The sequence below is a fragment of the Erinaceus europaeus genome, chromosome 21, assembly GCF_950295315.1.
Source record: "Erinaceus europaeus chromosome 21, mEriEur2.1, whole genome shotgun sequence".
Classification (NCBI taxonomy): Eukaryota; Metazoa; Chordata; class Mammalia; order Eulipotyphla; family Erinaceidae; genus Erinaceus; species Erinaceus europaeus.
In genome coordinates, this window is record NC_080182.1 from 34,367,328 (window position 1) to 34,385,495 (window position 18,168).

The 18,168-nt window shown below is 39.6% G+C and overlaps 1 long non-coding RNA gene across 1 annotated transcript in view; it reads left to right on the forward strand.

Moving 5' to 3' along the window:
- The window catches only part of LOC132535310 (uncharacterized), a 902,180-nt gene that overhangs the window by 331,339 nt on the left and 552,673 nt on the right, over positions 1-18,168 (forward strand). The window contains exon 2 of the long non-coding RNA XR_009547106.1: positions 12,533-12,643. This is a non-coding gene — a long non-coding RNA (uncharacterized LOC132535310). The remainder of the gene's footprint in view (positions 1-12,532; positions 12,644-18,168) is intronic.

The window sequence follows — 18,168 nt, forward strand, 5'->3', positions numbered from 1 at the left end:
ACTTCTCTGTATATGTGTCTGTGTATCTACTTACTTATATTTATTAACCTCCCATCATGTAATATAAAATAGACTTTTTTCAGCTTGCCAGATTTTAGTGTTTGCGGAAATGTGACATATCTTCAATTTAGGATTTTCTTTTATTGACAAATATTTAATTTTATTAAAGGCAGTTTATAGGTGTTTGACTCAGGAGTCTTTGAAATTAAAATGTCTAAATTAATATCCATAATCAGGAAGTGAATTTCATGGGATGCACTTTGCAAACTTCATCCTGGGCTTGGCTTGCTTCCTATATTTCCATTTTCCTTTGCTTTATCTTCATTTTGCTTTTATCTATTTCTGACATTTTTAAAGTTGTATTTTAAGCTGTTATAGCATAAAATGCTATACATGATAACATATTTTACACTAGAATTAAATATTTATACTTAGTATTAATTATTTAGAGATACATTTAATTCTCTTGCCTTGAAAATAGTCACTTGCCCCAAGTAAGCAGAGGGAATGCTCACTGAACTTAATTAGTTGTGTTTCTAGCCCTGGGGGATTGTCAGGCCAGGGGGAAAAGGAGGTTTGAACTTCCATTTTAAAAATAATTTGCAAAGCTGTACACCCTGTGGTACATTAATTTTTGAGATAGTCCACTTAAAGTAAAATCTTTATAGTATTTAAATATTTTGAAGAGATAGACACAAAGTTAAACATCACTTCTAAGAGGAAAAAATGCATTCTAACACATGTAGAATGTACATGTGTTATATGTATCATAGATTAGGAAGTAATATATGTATCATAGATTAGGAAGAAGAGTTAAAGACTCTTTAATGAGTAATATATGAGTAATATATGTATCATAGTAATGAGTAATATATGTATCATAGATTAGGAAGAAGAGTTAAAGACTATTTTCCATTTCAAGTGGAGGTTATTAACAGTTTGATTTTCCCTGAGGAGATAATTATTTGCTGAGATTACTATGATAGCAGATTCTCCAAGAAGTTGAAGGTTTTTGTAAATCACCATTAAAAAACTATAGATATCATTTAAAGGCAACACTGAAATCATACCAGCACTTAAAAGAGCATTTCAACTATGAAGACTTTAGAAATAAATTTGAGTCCCTTTGTTTCATGGAAAATATTTATTTGTTACGATTTTCTAATTTTTTTGTGGTCCCTTTGTGTGTGTGTGTGTGTGTGTGTGTGTCCATTAGTCTCAAGCAATGTTTATTATTTTTATTGTTATTATTACTATTTTCATTTCAGATGAGGGGGGAGAAATGTAAAGGTGGCAGGGAGGTACAGCACAGTACTGCTCTGCCATTCGTGGGGCATGGTACTCATAACACCCCCATGTGATGCTGGGGCTCAACCCCCAAACTTTATGTATGGCAAGGTGCACACCCTACCAGGTAATCTACCTCCCATCCCCTACTTCTTGAATTTCTAAAATTAGACTATTTTATAATCAATTAGTAGTATATTTGAATTTTTCTGGTTCCCTGGCTTTTTGACTTACTGTTATAAAGTCAATCATATGGTACAGATTTTCAATAGCCATATAAAGGAAGGTGACATTTCTTTTCAGAAGTTACTAATGGTTGCGATGATGAATATGGGATGATCCTCACCCATTGATAGAAGTTGAGAAATAAGAACAAAAGGGAAAACACAAAGCAGAACTTGGACTTGGTTTGGTGGATTGCACCAAAGTAAAGGACTCATGGGGTGGGGGCTTTCAGATCCTGGTGCAGGATGGTAGAGGAGAATGTAGGCTGGGGGTGAGAGTGTTTTGCAGAAAATTAAGAAATTTTATACATGTACTAACAACTGTAATTTACTGTAAACCACTAATTCCTTAATTAAATAATTAACAAATACAGCTGTACTAAAATTAAACCTATGTACATTTGAGGCAAGGACTATTAATCATTCCTCTAATAATTCAAGGAAAATAATATTAATTGTTTCTCCATTTCTTAAATTCCTTGCATATTCAAAAGTTATAAATAGAAGAACAATCTAAGTTTGACTAGTACTAATTTTGATGAGACACAGGAAAAGAGCAGCAAGATGAAGGCTGCGAGTGCTAAGTGTCAGCAAATGAGTTCTGCTCTGCAGGTTCACATGGGAATATGGAAAGGACAGCTGGTGGGTGGTTGCACACCCGATTAAATAGTATTATGTGGAGGGACCTGTGCAAGGACCAGGTTCAAGTCCTTGCTCCCCACCTGCTTCATGATGATGCTTCATGAGCAGGTCTGCTGGTGTTTATCTATCTATCTATCTATCTATGTATCTATCTATCTATCTATTTTTAAAAAGGAGACATTAACAAAACCGTAGGATAGGAGGGGTACAACTCCACACAATTCCCACCACCAGATCTCTATATCCCATCCCCTCCCCTGATAGCTTTCCTATTCTTTAATCCTCTGGGAGTATGGATCCAAGGTCATTGTGGTGTTTATCTTTCTTACCCTCTCTATCTACACCTTTCTTACCCTCTCTATCTTACCCTCTCTATCTACACCTCCACTCTCAATTTCTGTCTCATCCAGTAAAATAGAAGGGAAAACATGGAAAAATAAATGAGAGCAGGAGCAGTGGATTCATAGTGCTGGTGCTGAGTCCCAGAGACAACCCTGGAGGCAAAACAAACATACAGACAAACAGACAGGGAGGAGCCTGAATTTTCTGCTGACTGAAGGCACAAAGCATTGATGAGGAGGCATTCCTAACTCAGTTGAGCAGGCTTTTGATTGCTCTTCAGTATTCCAATATACTTTTACACCTTGCTGAGATGTTAATATTTTAAGATCATTAACATGATTTCCTTTTTGTAAAATGTTTATTAGTGAGTCAATAATTATTTGCAAGATTAGAAGATAATAGGAGTATAATTCTACACCACTGTCACCATCAAAGTAGTGTGACCCACCCCCTCTGGTGGTAACCACCATAATTCTCGCAAGTTCACAGATACATATATTTTCAAGTCCATGTATCTCACATATGATTTCCTACGGACCTTTTTGGTTTCAGAATAGTTTTGATGCGAATTTAATAATTTAGTTGAATCTGGGCTTCTTCATCCTACTTCTCATTGGGGTTATTTATCTTCATGTCTTGCAAATATTATGGAAGTCGAATAGACAGTCAGTAACATCTATGACCCAGAGAAGTGAGAATTACCTGAATTCACCTGGGACCATTTCCGTCTTAACTGGAGAGCACAATAACAAATGTCAGTCCTGTACCAACAAGATCCTTAACTATTTAAGAAGGGTGACAAAGGGCTGAGTGGTGCTCAGTGGTAAATGCACGACATAGATGCCTGAGAGTCATGCTCAAAGCCCCAGCAGTACAAAGCATTGCAGTACATATGCCCAAACTCAGCAGAACTCTGGCATGCCTCTCTCTCTCTCCCTGTATCACTTTCTCTCTCTCTCTTTCTGTCTTTCATTAAAAAAATACTCTCTCTCACTTTCTCTCTTTCATTAAAAAATACTCTTTCTCTCTCTCACTTTCTCTCTTTCATTAAAAAAAATACTATCAAAAGCTATCCTCCTTCTTTGCTTCTCTTGATAATGACCATTACTTTGTGTGAAATGTGACTTGAAGAGGTGATAACTGGAGAATGAGCACAGAGGTGGGAGTGGTGTGGAGGTGATATTGTGTGTGTATTCGTTTATTTGTTTGCCTCCTGGGTTATTATTGGGACTCAGTGTGGGAAATATGAATACATCTCTCCCAGTTGCCACTTTTTCTTTCTTCTTTCCTTCACATCCTTTCTTTCTCCCTTCCCCTTTCCCTACCACCCTCTTTCTTTCCTTCCTTCCTTCCTTCCTTCCTTCCTTCCTTCCTTCCTTCCTTCATTTTCTTTCTTTTTAAAAAATATTCTATTTGAATGGACAGAGAGAAATTGAGAGAGGAAGGGAGACAAAGAGGGAGAGAGAAAGAGAGACACCTGTAGACCTCTTTAACCACTTGTGAAGCTTCCCACCTGCAAGTGGGGAGCAGGGGTTCAAACCTGAGTCCTTGTGAAGGTTTCTTATGTATAGCACTGTGTGTGCTTCACTGGGTGCACTACTGCCTGGCCCCCGTATTTATGTATTTGCACTTAAAGTACAATCTTTGAGGGGGCCAGGCAGTGGTGCACCTTGTTAAGCATACACATTACAAAGCAAAAGGAAGCAGGTTCAAGCCCCTGACCCCCACCTGCTGGGGTGAAGCTTCATGAGTGGTGAAGCAGGGCTGCAGGTATCTTTCCCTCCCTATCTCCCCTAATCCTCTCACTTTCTCTGTCTCATTTACTCTAATAAATGAGTAAAAATATTAAAAAAGAATTAAAAATACAATCTGTGTTATGGGCCTTTATATATAAGGTATACATAGTATATAAGGTGTACATAGTATATATTATTTACCTATATGCCTTCATATGTATTTATATGTAATATGTTGGCATATATAGATATGCATATGTAACTAATTGCTTCACACACATATTCACTTGGACTTTGCACAGCCATGATTCATGTGTTTCTGGTGGAGCTTCTTTTTTCAGATAGAGATAGAGATAGAGATAAAAAGAAACATCTGGACACTCCACTCCACCACTCGTGAAGCTTCTGCTTTCTAGAATGCACCCAAGTGGGGACCAGCAGTTGATTGAATCCAGGTCCACATACTAGATAATGTGTGTGTTTATCAGGTGAATTATCTCCCAGTTCCTCAATATAAAAAGGTACATATATTCATATAAAGGTATATATAGACATATATAAGTATAGAATAAATATATGTACACAGGTATAGATATATACTTGTTAGGAAAGTTGGAAAAATCATATTTTTTGTTTTTTATACAGAAATGTATCATGACTTTTCCAACAACCCAATACATATAGGTGTGTATATATAATATAGATATGTTTATAGAAGGGCATTCATATATATGCATATCTGTACTTTTACACACCTATAGCTATATAGATGTTTGGACTTGTGATGTGGTATGCCCCATCCGTGTGCAATAAGAAAAGATCATCTCTGATAAACCAGAAAGATAAGGGTGGCTATAGGGTGATCCCATTCTCAGACAGTGAAAAATAAGAACAGACGGGGGAAACACCAAGCAGAACTTGGGCTGGAGTTGGCGTCTTGCATCAAAGTAAAGGACTGCAGGGCTGGGGGGGGGGGTGTTCAGGTCCTGGAACATGATGGTTAGAGTGTCATGCAGAAGACTGAGAAATGTTACACATGAACCAACTACTGTCTTTTATTGTCGATGGTAAACTATTAGTCTCCCTCAATAAAGGAAAAAAAAAGAACATGTTTAAAGCACTTAAAAGTTGCCCCCCCCCAGATGTCTTTCTCTTGTCTGTCTGCTGCCTACTTAGATGCCACAACTACTTTATGTACCACCTGTTATTGGCAGCATCTTTCATTCTTGGTATTTTTACCATCTAGCTTTGTGACCTTGGGCAGGACACTGTGTCTATCTGGATATTTGCCACAAAGATATTTTAAGTACTCTATATTTTATTCCTTGAGAATTTTTAAGGTTGCGCTAATATTAACACTAGAAAAGCATTTGGGCTAAAAAGTAGATGGCCACATTATTTCAATTTCCTTAGTTTTGTGCTCTCAGTTATTTGTCCCATGTTGCTCCTCCCACCCTGGGGGAGCAAAGCTTCCCACACTGACCTGGATAATAATATAAAATAGGAGAGAAAACTGGACACTCAACCACCTATCACCCTGTTTATCAAGTTACAGTGCCTAGGGTGGAATGTCTTCTGAGACATTTTGTTGGCTTTTGACACAAGCTTTTCTTTATATAACTTCCTCTTTGAATGATCGTACTTTGATGATTTCAAACTTGAGCAGTAACAGGCTCCTTTGATGTTTTCCTTTGTTATTGAGACAGACCATTTCCTGTCAACTTGTACAGATTGGTGACATACTTGAAAATAGCACAGCATCTCCTCAAAGAGTGCGGTTGGTCTTCCAGGTGCATCGTTGGTTTTTCTCTTCTCCTTCCGTCTGTTTCTTACCAAGGGCACTGCGGATTTCTTGCCAATATTGTTAGGGACTCATAAGAAACCCAGTATTGCTCTGTGAATGTTATGTGCTCTCTCTCTCTCTCTCTCTGAAAATACAATGGAAAACAGGTTCTCTAACCTCATCCAACCATTCAGACAACATACTAAAGAGCTGTACATAATATATGTCCTAGCTGGAAAAAAAATAACAAAACACTTGCTAACGCTAACTTTAATAGTCTTACAAATAAAGAGACAGAAGGTTGATCTGTGGCACACCTGGTAAAGTGCACACATTACCATACACAAAAGATCTAGGTTCAAGGCCCCACCTCCTACCTGCAGGGGGAAGCTTCACAAACATTGAAGCAGTGCTGCAAGTGTCTCTCTTTTCTCTCTCTTTCTCTCCCCCCACCCCACCTCTCCTTTCTCATTTTCTTTCTGTATCAAAAAAAGGAAGGGGAAGGATGACCTCTAGGAGCTATGCATTTATCATGTAGGCACTGAGCCCAAGTGATAATCCTTGTGATGAAAAAGACAGAGGCAGAGGGAGCTGCAGAGGAGTGTGTTCAAAATTTGTGTCATTGAATTGGCATCATGAGCTAGTCATTCTTGTGATTTCAGGATTATGGATGGTACACCATTATGAGCTAGTAGTAAGCAGAAAACTTCTGTCTATTTTATTGAAGAGTGATTGTCACCTAGAAATCTGTCTCTGGGGTAGAAAGCTTGGCCTCCTCAATATTGATTTCATACATAGGATTTTAAATCTAAATGGGACTTTATCCATTTCTGCATATGAGATAATACCCAATTTCCTGTTACTATTTTAATGGGGGGATTTAACCATTTACAATATAGTTGTTGATGCCTAGGTACAAATTCTCATCTCCCTGTGATAGGTGTCCTCAAACCAGTCTCACCCCCAGTTTAGGTCCCCCTCCACTGTCATACACCAGGACCACAAAGCTTCCCCCATCCCAGCCCTGTCCCTGCCCTCCTTCCCCAGAATCCTTTGCTTTGGTGGGATATACCAGTTCAAGTTTTACTTTCTCTTTTTCCTTCCCGTCCTTGTTTCTTAAATTTTGACCGAGTGAGATTATTGGGTACTCATTCTTCTCTTTTTCATCTTACCTCACTTAACACTATTTCTTCAACCCCGCCCCAAGATGAATTGAAGGAGACAACTTCATCATTTTTAATGGCTGAATAGTATTTCATTGTGTACATATGCCATAGCTTTCTCAGCCACTTAACTGTTGCTGGACACCTGGGTTGCTTCCAAGTGGTGGCTATTATAAATTGTGCTGCTATGAACATAGGTGTATATAGATATCTTCAGATGCTTCCATTTCCATCAGGAAACTCTAGTCCTTACCAGATTTCTACATATGATAGATGATCGATGTGACCAAGAGGTAAATGGCTTGGTAAAAAGTGGTTTAGTGCTAGAGGTGAGATAAGAAAACAGATGGTGGTGCACCTGGTTTAATACCTGTATTATAATGTGCAAGGACATGGGTTCAAGCCCCTGGCCCCCTCCTGCAGGGGGTAAGTTTCACAAAGGGTGAAGTAATACTGAAGGTGTTTAAAAAATCAGTTTTCCTATCAAGTATGTCCATCCCTTCCTCCCTTCCTTTCTTCTTCTTCTTCTTCTTCTTCTTTTTTTTTTTTGGAACCAGGTTCTTATACATGTGTGATCTCACTACTCTCAAGCCTCTTATGCATTTTCTTTACTCAGACAGACAGACAGAGAAAGACACCAGGACCACAACAGCAGAGTTGTTTCTGACGCCATGGTCTTCCCATGTGGCCCAGGCCCCAACCTTGACTGCTAGGCAGGTGCCCTACTTCACATTCCTCCTACCCTCACAATACTTATTTATTATAAAATAATTAAAAAAGGAAGACAGTTATTCCCATTCTTGGAACATTTTAAAGTGACTTCAAGTGAAAACAAAAGTGCATAATATGTACCTATGTAATGATCAACTTGTAATATTAATTAATATAGATGCCACTTTAGTCCAGATATTGCTTATTTATATAAAAGGCCATGAGTTCAAAAAGGAAATAGTCTTTGACTTGTTTCATGTCTTTTCCCTAGATCTGAAAAGGTCAATCAGAAAATCTTCATGTTTGAAAGAATTGATGTCTGTTTTGATAATTTTATTCAATACAAAGTTACTAGGTGAATCCTAAAAAAGAACTAGGTGAATCCTAAAAAAAAATCCTAAAAAAAAATCCTAAAAAAAATATCCTAAAAAAAAAAATCCTAAAAAAAATCCTTTAAAAAAATCCTTTAAAAAAAATCCTAAAAAAAAAAATCCTAAAGAAAAAAATCCTTAAAAAATCCTAAAAAAAAATCCTTAAAAAATCCTAAAAAAATCCTAAAAAAAAATCCTAAAAAAAATCCTAAAAAAAGAACTAGGTGAATCCTAAAAAAGGACAGTATACAGTTCGCAGACATTATAAGTATGATTTCAAGGCATCTCATACAGTGCTTCTCGTTTGTTGTCTTATACTGTGATTATTTCTCATGTAATACATATTTCAATTTTTAGTATGTAAATTTAGTATACTGCTTAAAATCATTTTCTGCCTTCATATGCCTGTGCCAGACATGGTATATTCTTGTGTGAGGTAGGCACACGGTGGACAAAGACACCGTATTCAAAAAAGAACATAAGAATGAAGGCACAAATACATAGCTCAATGAATGTTCACAAAGTGAATGCACATAGTTTACCACAAGTAATATCAGAATAAAATATCATCAACACCCCAGAGACGTCATCTGGTACCCTGCGAAGTCTTGCATGGGCTCAGAGTTGTCCTGACAGCAATCGTCAATATTTCTTATTCCCTGCTTTGACATTTATATGAATGGACTCATATAGTAGGTCCTCTTTTAAGAACTGTTTTATTTATTGTATTTATGAAATTCTTCCCAATTGTCACATGTGACTATAACTTATTTATTCTTACTATTTATAGCATTCCATGACTTGCTTATTTGTTCTATTGTTGATTGACTCCAGGTGTCTATACAGAGAGTTCGTGGGGGGGGGGCTGGGTTGTGGTACACCCAGTTAAACGCACATATTACCAAATATAAGGACCTGGGTTTGAGCCCCCACTCCACCTGCACTTCAGGAGAAGTAAAGCAGGTCTGCAGGTATCGCCATCTTTATCTTGTTCTCTCTCTCAATTTCTCTCTGTCCTACCTAGCGAAAATTAGAAAATAAAAAAGAAATAAAGAAAAAATAGTCAGTGGGGGCAGTGGATTTGTAGTGTGGGCACTGAGCCTCAGCAATAACCTTGTTGGAGAAAGAGACAGAGAGAGAGAGAGAGAGAGAGAGAGGGAGGGAGGATGGACGTGTATGACCATCATCCATATGTTCATGATGCCACTACTGTAAGAGCTTTTGTTTTTAAATTTCTTTCAGCAATATTATGCTCTTGTGATATGAAAATGCAATAGATTTCACACTCATTTCTAGTTATCTCTCTAGGTTTACATATTACTAATAAAACTTTACAGAGTCACTTATATTTTCTGTCTGCATGATTACCCCCCTCCCATGTAACATTTTCTGCTTGTTCCTTTTCAGTACATTATCTTTCCCCAATACCTGCTTACTGCAGTGGCTAGGATGTTAAGGATAATGATGTATAGAAGTGATAGTGTCAGATATTTTTTTTATCTCATTGTTGATTTCAGGAGAATACTTCTAGTGCTTTGCCTTTATGATTAATGCTTTCTTGAGATTTCCTCTCCTTGTTAGATAACTTTTGTCAGGTTAAGGATGCTCCCTTCAATGTTTAGTGTGCTGAGCTTTTTTTTTTTTTTTCAACATTTTAAAAAATTTGGATAGGTGTAACTTTTATAAAAGGCTTTGTCTGTATCTATTGAGAGAACCATGATTGTTTCATATTTTGCTAATCTGGTGAATTTTTAAAATATTTATTTATTCCCTTTTGTTGCCCTTGTTGTTTATTGTTGTATTTATTATTTTTGTTATTGATGTCATCATTGTTAGATAGGACAGAGAGAAATGGAGAGAGGAGGGGAAGACAGAGAGGGGGAGAGAAAGATAGACACTTGCAGACCTGCTTCACTGCCTGTGAAGCAACTCCCCTGCAGGTGGGGAGCCGGGGGCTCAAACTAGGAACCTTACTCTGGTCCTTGTGCTTTGTGCCACGTGTGCTTAACCTGCTGTGCTACACCCCCCCCCCCGACTCCCTAATCTGGTCAGTTTTATGGCTTGACATTTTGAAAGTGAACTCAGTCTTGTATTTCTGGAAGAAATTCAACATGATCATGATGCATTAGCATTTTTGCAAATTGTTGGATTCAAGTTATGAAGATTTTTCTTTTAAAATATTTATTATTTAAATGCAGTACAGTGTGGGACCAGTGTACTGCACTGCTCTCACTTATGATAGTGCCAGCAATTCAACCTGGGGGCTCTGAGTCCTAAGGATGAAAGTCTGTTGTGCTCTGATTAGGATGGTCTCTTCAGCCAGTTTATTGTTTTCTTAAGATAGTTGCAAATTCCTAACAGACTTTGACCAGAATCTTCTCTGTCTTATGATATTTTAAAGCAAATTTTAGAACAAATTTATGTTGGCCATAAAAAATGAGGAGCTGGTGGAGCATGAAACTTGCATAATCTCCGGAGCAATATGTACTCGAGTGGACATGGTGCTCTGGTCTCTCTCTCTCTCTTAAAAATTTCTTGGTTTTTAAATTCCACTAATGAGTGAGATTATCTGGTATACAACTTTCCATTTTTGGCTTATCTCATTTAACATGATTCCTTCAAGCTCCATCCAAGATAAATCAAAGAAGATGACTTCAGCAGTTTGAACAGCTGAGCAGTATTTAAATATATACACATATACACATATATACACACCATGACTTCCGTAGCCACTCATCTATTGTTGGGCATCTAAGTTTTGGCTATACAAACTGTACTGCTATGAATATAGGCACACTATGAATAAACTGTTATGAGTATAGATCTCTTCAGATATCTGTGCTTATTTCCACTGGATAAATCCCCAGGAGAGGAATTGTCAGATGTGTAATAAGATAGGCCCTTTTTCAGCATTCTGAGAATTCTCCAGAGGGTCTGGACTAATTTACATTCTTACCAGCAGTGTAGTAGGATTCATTTTTTCTTACACCCTTACCAACACTTTAAAAAAGGACAGAAAGGAAATAAATACACAGAGTAAAATTTGGACTGGGTTTGGTGTACTGCACCATAGCACAGGGTTCTGTGGAAGAAGGGATGGGAATGGACTGGGGTCTTTGGAGTCCTGATGCATGACGGTAGAATGGTACCTGAGCTGGGGGTGAGAGTGTTTTATAGACACCTATCATGGGGAAATGAGTAATGTTACCCATATGGCAATAAGTTTACTGTAAAACATTAAACTCCTTATACAATGTAAAAAGAAAAAGCTCTATGTCCCATATAAAATAAATAAACCTTTATAAAATGACATGACTTTTGTGTCTCAATTTCAGTTACAAAGCATTCTGTAAGGTTAGTATTGTTTTCTTTGTAAATGTTTGTAGATGTTTAACTGGAAAGCCAACATGGACTTGAAAATTTCCTTGTAGGAGGAGGCTAGAATACTGCTGAGTTTCATTTCACTCTGACTTTGGTGTAATAACACACTTTCAAAAACAGAGCAATTACACTTTGAAACTGGAATAAAGAAGATGACTCATCAATATAGTCAGGTCCTTGCAGATTTTCCCACTTTTCTTTATTTCTTTTTTAGAGGTTCTATTTATTTATGTATTTATTTATTTAACACATATAGATAGGGAGAGGGAAAGAACCAAAGCATCACTCTAGCACATGGGCTCCTGAGGATCAAACTCAGGACCTTATACTTCCTACTCTAGTACCTTACCCTATAAGGCTTCCCCCACACCTCAGTCTTTCCTCTTTCCTAAAACCACTCTTTCCATTTCCCTTATATTCTTTCATTTTACTCTCCACCTTGGTTAGTCTTTTCAGATACAATTTTCAAAATCATAGCCACAAATACCAAGCCCTGAAAAAACTACACACCGCTGTTTTGATAGGACGGACACTCTCAAAACCACTGACGTTCCCAGTCTCATGTTTGTGTAGGACATAAGATTGAGAGCAGAAACACATATAGTCGGAATGTGATCAATGATCTGGATGACTAAATGCAGGATAATAGCCTTAGTCCTTTCAGGCTGGCGCCAAAAATACTTAAAGAAAAATGACTTCAATTTTATATTGATTTTTTAAAAATGAAATGTTACACCTGGGGACCATGCTGTAGATTTCAATCTCCTTTGCCTTGTAATTGGAGACAAATAGGAATCTATGATAATATATACAAGCAGGGGGATAAAGTCAGTTCTTTCAGCAACTGAACATGGCCAATATAAAACTTTATTGTTATTTCTCTTTGACTCAGTGGTGATGTCCAGTGTGGCAGAGGTGTGATGACAGAGACAAACTGTTTTCAGAGGAATCAAGATGCTGTGGACAGTGTGGCCCAGAACTTGTTCCGGTACACCCCTGCAAGGTGAGTGTGTCCCTTTGCTCACCAGGGCTTCCTCCAGGAGGGCTGGCTTGATACAACAATAAGGTATGCAGCCATTTCCATTTTAGAATGCTTCCTCTAGCTACTTCTTGATTTTGTGATTCTTTTTGAGATCTGAGGCCCTCTGAGGCAGGCAATTTCTTCTTCTAGCGTTTGCCCTTCTTCCGTAGCCAGTCAACAGCGTCAGGTTGAGCCTGATGTAAAGTTTCGAGACCTCCTTTGAATCTGGAGAGGTGGCAGTCATTGACTATGTGGGTCATAGTCTGTCTGGAGCCGCAGGGGCAGTTCGGGTCGTCTCTGGCTCCCCAGCGATGGAACATAGCGGCGCACTGGCCATGGCCTGTTCGATTGCGATTGAGGAGGGCCCAATCATAACGTGCTAGGTCAAAGCCGGGTTGACGCTCGCAGGGGTCTGTGATGAGGTGTTTGTTCTTGACCTCAGCTGACTGCCAACTCTGTTTCCAAGAGACTGGAACAGAGAAGTTCAGTGTAGGCATAGGGGACCAGATTGGGTGACGAGACGTCAAGCGTTGGACAGGGTGGGCGAAGATATCCGCGTATATTGGCAGGTCCGGTCGAGCGTAGACGTGGGAAATGAACTTAGATGATGCCGCATCCCGACGAATATCTGGCGGGGCGATGTTGCTAAGAACTGGCAGCCATGGAACCAGGGTGGAACGGATGGTTCCAGAAATTATCCTCATGGAGGAATATAATTTGGACTCGACCAAGTGGACATGGGGGCTACGGAACCATACTGGGGCACAGTATTCTGCAGTGGAATAGCATAATGCCAGAGATGATGATCATAGTGTGGAAGCGCTCGTGCCCCATGAGGAGCTGGCCAGTCTTGCAATGATGTTATTCCTCGCGCCCACCTTTGCTGCAGTTTTTATGAGATGTTTGTGAAATGACAGAGTGCAATCGAGAGTAACGCCAAGATAGACTGGCTGGGCTTCATGCCGGATTCTCGTGTCGCCAAGCTGCACATTAAGCTCACGCGAGGCCGAGGCATGGTGTAGATGGAAAACAGATGATACCGTTTTTGCAGTGCTAGGGATTAGTCGCCATTTTTTACAGTAATCAGATATCAGAGACATGATATCAGAGATCAGATATCAGAGACAGATATCAGAGGCAGGCAATGGAAACTACCTTTGTGAAGGAGACTTGGGAGTCAGGAGATGGAACTCTTGCCTCTGGTCTGCAGACCATTAGCTCTTTGCACTCCAGGAGGTCACTTCGCCTTTCTGTGGCTGCATTTCCACATGTCTAAAACCGCTGCTTCAGATAAGTTGACGCCCGTCATCCTTTGCAGCTCTGAAACCTAGATTGTTGATAGAAATCCATGACAGGTGTTATATTTGTTTTCTTGGTGTGTATTTGTTGTGAATGTTATAGTGGTTTCTGCTGGTGTGTTAGGCGATATGTAGGAACACAAAACCAAAGGAGAGTTTAAATGAAAATGCTTATTCTTTGGCCCAAGAAGGCTAAATGCCTGAGTAAAAACCATTATCATTAAATGTTTGAATTTTCAAATATTTTACTGTAGTAAAAACTGTATTCAAAGTGTGGTGGTTAAATAATAAGTGAAAGGGAGAAGATAAAACAGAGGTAATTTTCAGGATGCATAACTGTGAAGGACAGTGTGGTCTGAGACCACAGCTTGTGTGGTGGGTGTGCTAAGTGGAATCTATTCCTTCTAATTTGCCATAAGGATTGGTGGAAGTGGGGGAAAATGCTCCTCCTGCTGCCTTAGGGCAATAGGATGTGCTTTACTTAAAGTATTTAAAATATCCCAGAAAGACTAAGACATTGGAGGATAGTAACCTTAACCAAATCTAAAGGTCTCTCGTTTGGTGCTTGGGAGACCTACTGACCTAGAGGTAAGAGCTGGTGGAAGAAAAACAGATTAAATCAGGTAGTAGCTAAACCTGAGAAGATGGCAGACTCATGTCCCAAAGAACCATCTTCCTTCCTCTAAGGCTGGTTCTCTGGGCTTATAAGGAGTGCTGGACCAGTGGGGGGATCAGGGGTTCACAGACATGGCCTTTAGGCAGATGCTAAGAGCCCTGTCACAAGGCTGCCCATCTGGTCTCCTCTCAAGGTTGTTTGTCTGAAGTTGGTAGTCCACCTGGAAAGAGTCCTATCATCAGGAATGAATCACCAGAACCTAGTGGCCTGTAAATCTTCACAGTAAAACCATTGAGCAATATCTTCCTACCAAGGTCTGCATTAGAGATTCATCTCTTCCTAGAGGTTTCCATGAAAGGCTTTTGGTAAAAAGTGTATTTGTGGAGAGTGAAGTGGAGTCTGTAATGTACGCTCATTTACACTGAGATGTAGATGGCAAGAAAAGCAAGACATTTGAGAGCAAGGGCTTAAGAGACACCAAAAGTGGCCATGGGCAGAGAGAGGATAAGCTGAGCATCTTCACCACTTCATTTCTCAGGCTGATTCCCACCCTGTCAGCAGTAATGAATGCTGCATGACACAGCACAGACACAATGCAGTACTTAGATACTCGGAGGCAAATGGCTCTTAGTGAAAGACAGACCCAGGTTCTAACCCTGGCTCTGCCATTTACCAGTGACTATAGGAAGCAACCTAACTGGCCCACCCAGAAATGTTCAAACCTAAAAGTAGTTATGAAGTGTCATGGACTCCTGGGGAGTGGTGGTCAAGAGGAAGTAATCACTAGAGGAGAAGAGAGCTTTGCAAACTAGTGTTCCCTTCTAGATGGAATTGTTTCTCCTTAGCACAGAAAGCAATCATGCAGCAGCTCTCTGTAGGGTATAACCTTGAAAGATGGAGTGAGTCCCCAGGCGTGCTAAGGCATCAGGGCTGAAACCAATCTTATTACTGCTCAGTGCTCCGTCATTTCAAAGATGGCATCTAGGTTGATATCTTTAGAGCTTTCAGCATTTTCAGAGGTGGCAAATTGTCATAGGTCTCAGCAGTCTCATGGTCAGCTGAACTCATCTTTAGACTTGTGAGAAGTAAAGGAATGATTAGGCATAGTGGTTGTGCAACAGGCATAGACCATGTCCATACAGAAAACAGACTGAAATAACTGAAACCACATTTTGACTAAAACAGTCTGAACTCAAATCTGTGATTATTACTAGCACTCACTGTGTTGTCAAAAAATTTAAAACTTGTATTTAAATTGGTGTTTTAAGTTTAAAGCTTCAGCCATAAAGAAGAGCAAAATTTTATAGAACATATCTTTCATTAACTCGAGAAATCCATCATCCTTATACCTTACACCTTGGAATTGAGTTGATGATAAAACATCTGCTGCTTTACTAAAAGGATCTTGAATTGTTTATGTTTAACACACAGAGAGAGAAGGCATCAAAACACCACTCATCTATGTCATCATGTGTCAATGGTAGGGATTAAACCTGGGGCCTCTGGAGTTTCATTTAGGCAAGTCCTGTGCTTTAACACTGACCTATACCTATGGATCTTTAACTTCTTCTTTCTCTTGTCCCATCACTCCCACCCTCAAAGCAGCACAGCAGGAATTCATCTTAATCCAGTAGACGATGGAGTTCAGAATTCTTTAGCATTCTTGTGCCATTGGGTCTAATAAGTGGCCCACTTAAATTTAAAATGCTGCAGTTCTTCAGCTTGGACTATTACAGAATCAATAACATTTACTTCTTTTATTTCTGCACAGTAGGAATATATTTAGATTTCCTGCTAGGATATGAGATTCAGGCTACTTAGGCCCACTGTGAAAAGTCCATGTGGGAAAGCATACAGGTATCCAGTGATCTTCCTCTTTCTCATTTGTCCATGCATAGCTCATTTATTTGCAGCATGTGCTTTGTAGGTATTGCATGACACATTACATGTCTTCTTATCAGAACCAGGAAGGATACTCATGGGGTGGGTAGATAGCTCACCCAGAAGAATGCACCTTACTAAGCTTCAGACCCTGGGTATTGAGCGCCAGCACTGCATGACAACACTAGGGATAGAACCTGAGGAACTCCAGGGATGGTAGAGAAGAGCTGTGGTGTCTTCTTTCTCTGCCTACCTGTTTCTATCTCCACACACCCCCATAAAATAAACAGTTTTAAAAATTTGACCCCACAAGGCTACTCACAGTGGTTTGCGGAAGACCCTGGATTCATCCCTCCACACTGCAAAACAGAAAGACAGACAAGCAAATCTGTCAAATACAACAGAGCAAACCCTCTGGGTAGATTTAGTACATCTACTGGTGGACTACTAAGAATCAGGTTTTAAGCTCCTCTCCAAAGAGGGTCATTCCTTATGACTGTTCACTTCTTTTATAACACTGAATACCAAGGACTTCCATGAGAAGAGGAACTAACAAATGCTGGAGTCACCCAGAAGGTTACTGATGAACTTGCTGAAGGCCCAGCATACACACAGAATCATTTCATTGAGAAACACTTTTGTCTGTCAGCGGAAGAAGCAGCAGGTTGTCCATTTCTGTTTTTAGCTCTTACTCGATTACCTTGGAGCACATTTGTTCTCAGGAACAACAGTTTTATAATGGATGTTCCATCAGGCAGTAACCACATTTATTTCCTGAAACAGAGGAGGTTGGGAATGTAGAGGAAGTGGGAAGTTTCAGTAACCAGAGGATAACAACCTTGGAGGAGATTTTGAATGCAGGGCTTGCCCTAGGGCCTCTTATAATTGTAAACTACTTGCGAAATGTTTAAAAAATGAGACAGTGAGGGAGGAAGAAGCAGCATGGGAGGAGAGGGAAGCACAGATTGGGTGTCTCCAAGCATACTTCCCCACCTCACCATTTATTGAATTCTTGGAAAGTTTTTCCGTGTTACGGCATTCTGATTGCGAGGCATTGGACTCTAGCTGTGAGCTAGTCAATGGGTGATCATCTCGGTGTGGTTTTCTCTATATTATGATGATGATAACTGGTTAAACAAGTCCTGCTTGGACATCTCTGATATGGCAGGATAAATTATTAAAACAAATAGGAGTTTTTGTTTTGGCTGATATGAAGCGATTGGAGCAACTGTTAAGTATGTGATGGTTAGAAAATTTGGCCTCTTTCTTTTCCCCCAGAAGGTCACCAAGTCCTTGGGGTTCTTTGTCTCAGAGGCATTTGGCAGGTCTAGTATAGATGCTGTTTAAAGGCAATATTTCAACCTGGCTTGCATGGCTGACTCTGAGGGAGAGGAAAGGAAATGGAAGCAAATGAGAGAAGAGTGTTCGCTAGAGTAGAAATGGGGGTCCAGGTCTATCAGAGGCCAGCTCTGTAAATCTAAGTAGCAGGCCCAATGGTGTGAACTCAGAAAGGAGTGGAGGCTTGTCCAGAAGGTAAGCTGGTCACAGAGTGGCCTTTGATGTAGACCCATTTCCCCCGAGTCACATACAGACCTACATAATGGAGCCTGGTGGCAGGTGTGCATGGTACTCGTCTTCTGCATCTCCTATGACAATAGAAACACATGATGTTCATCTTCTTTGGGATAGGTAGTGACTACCTGGGAACAAGA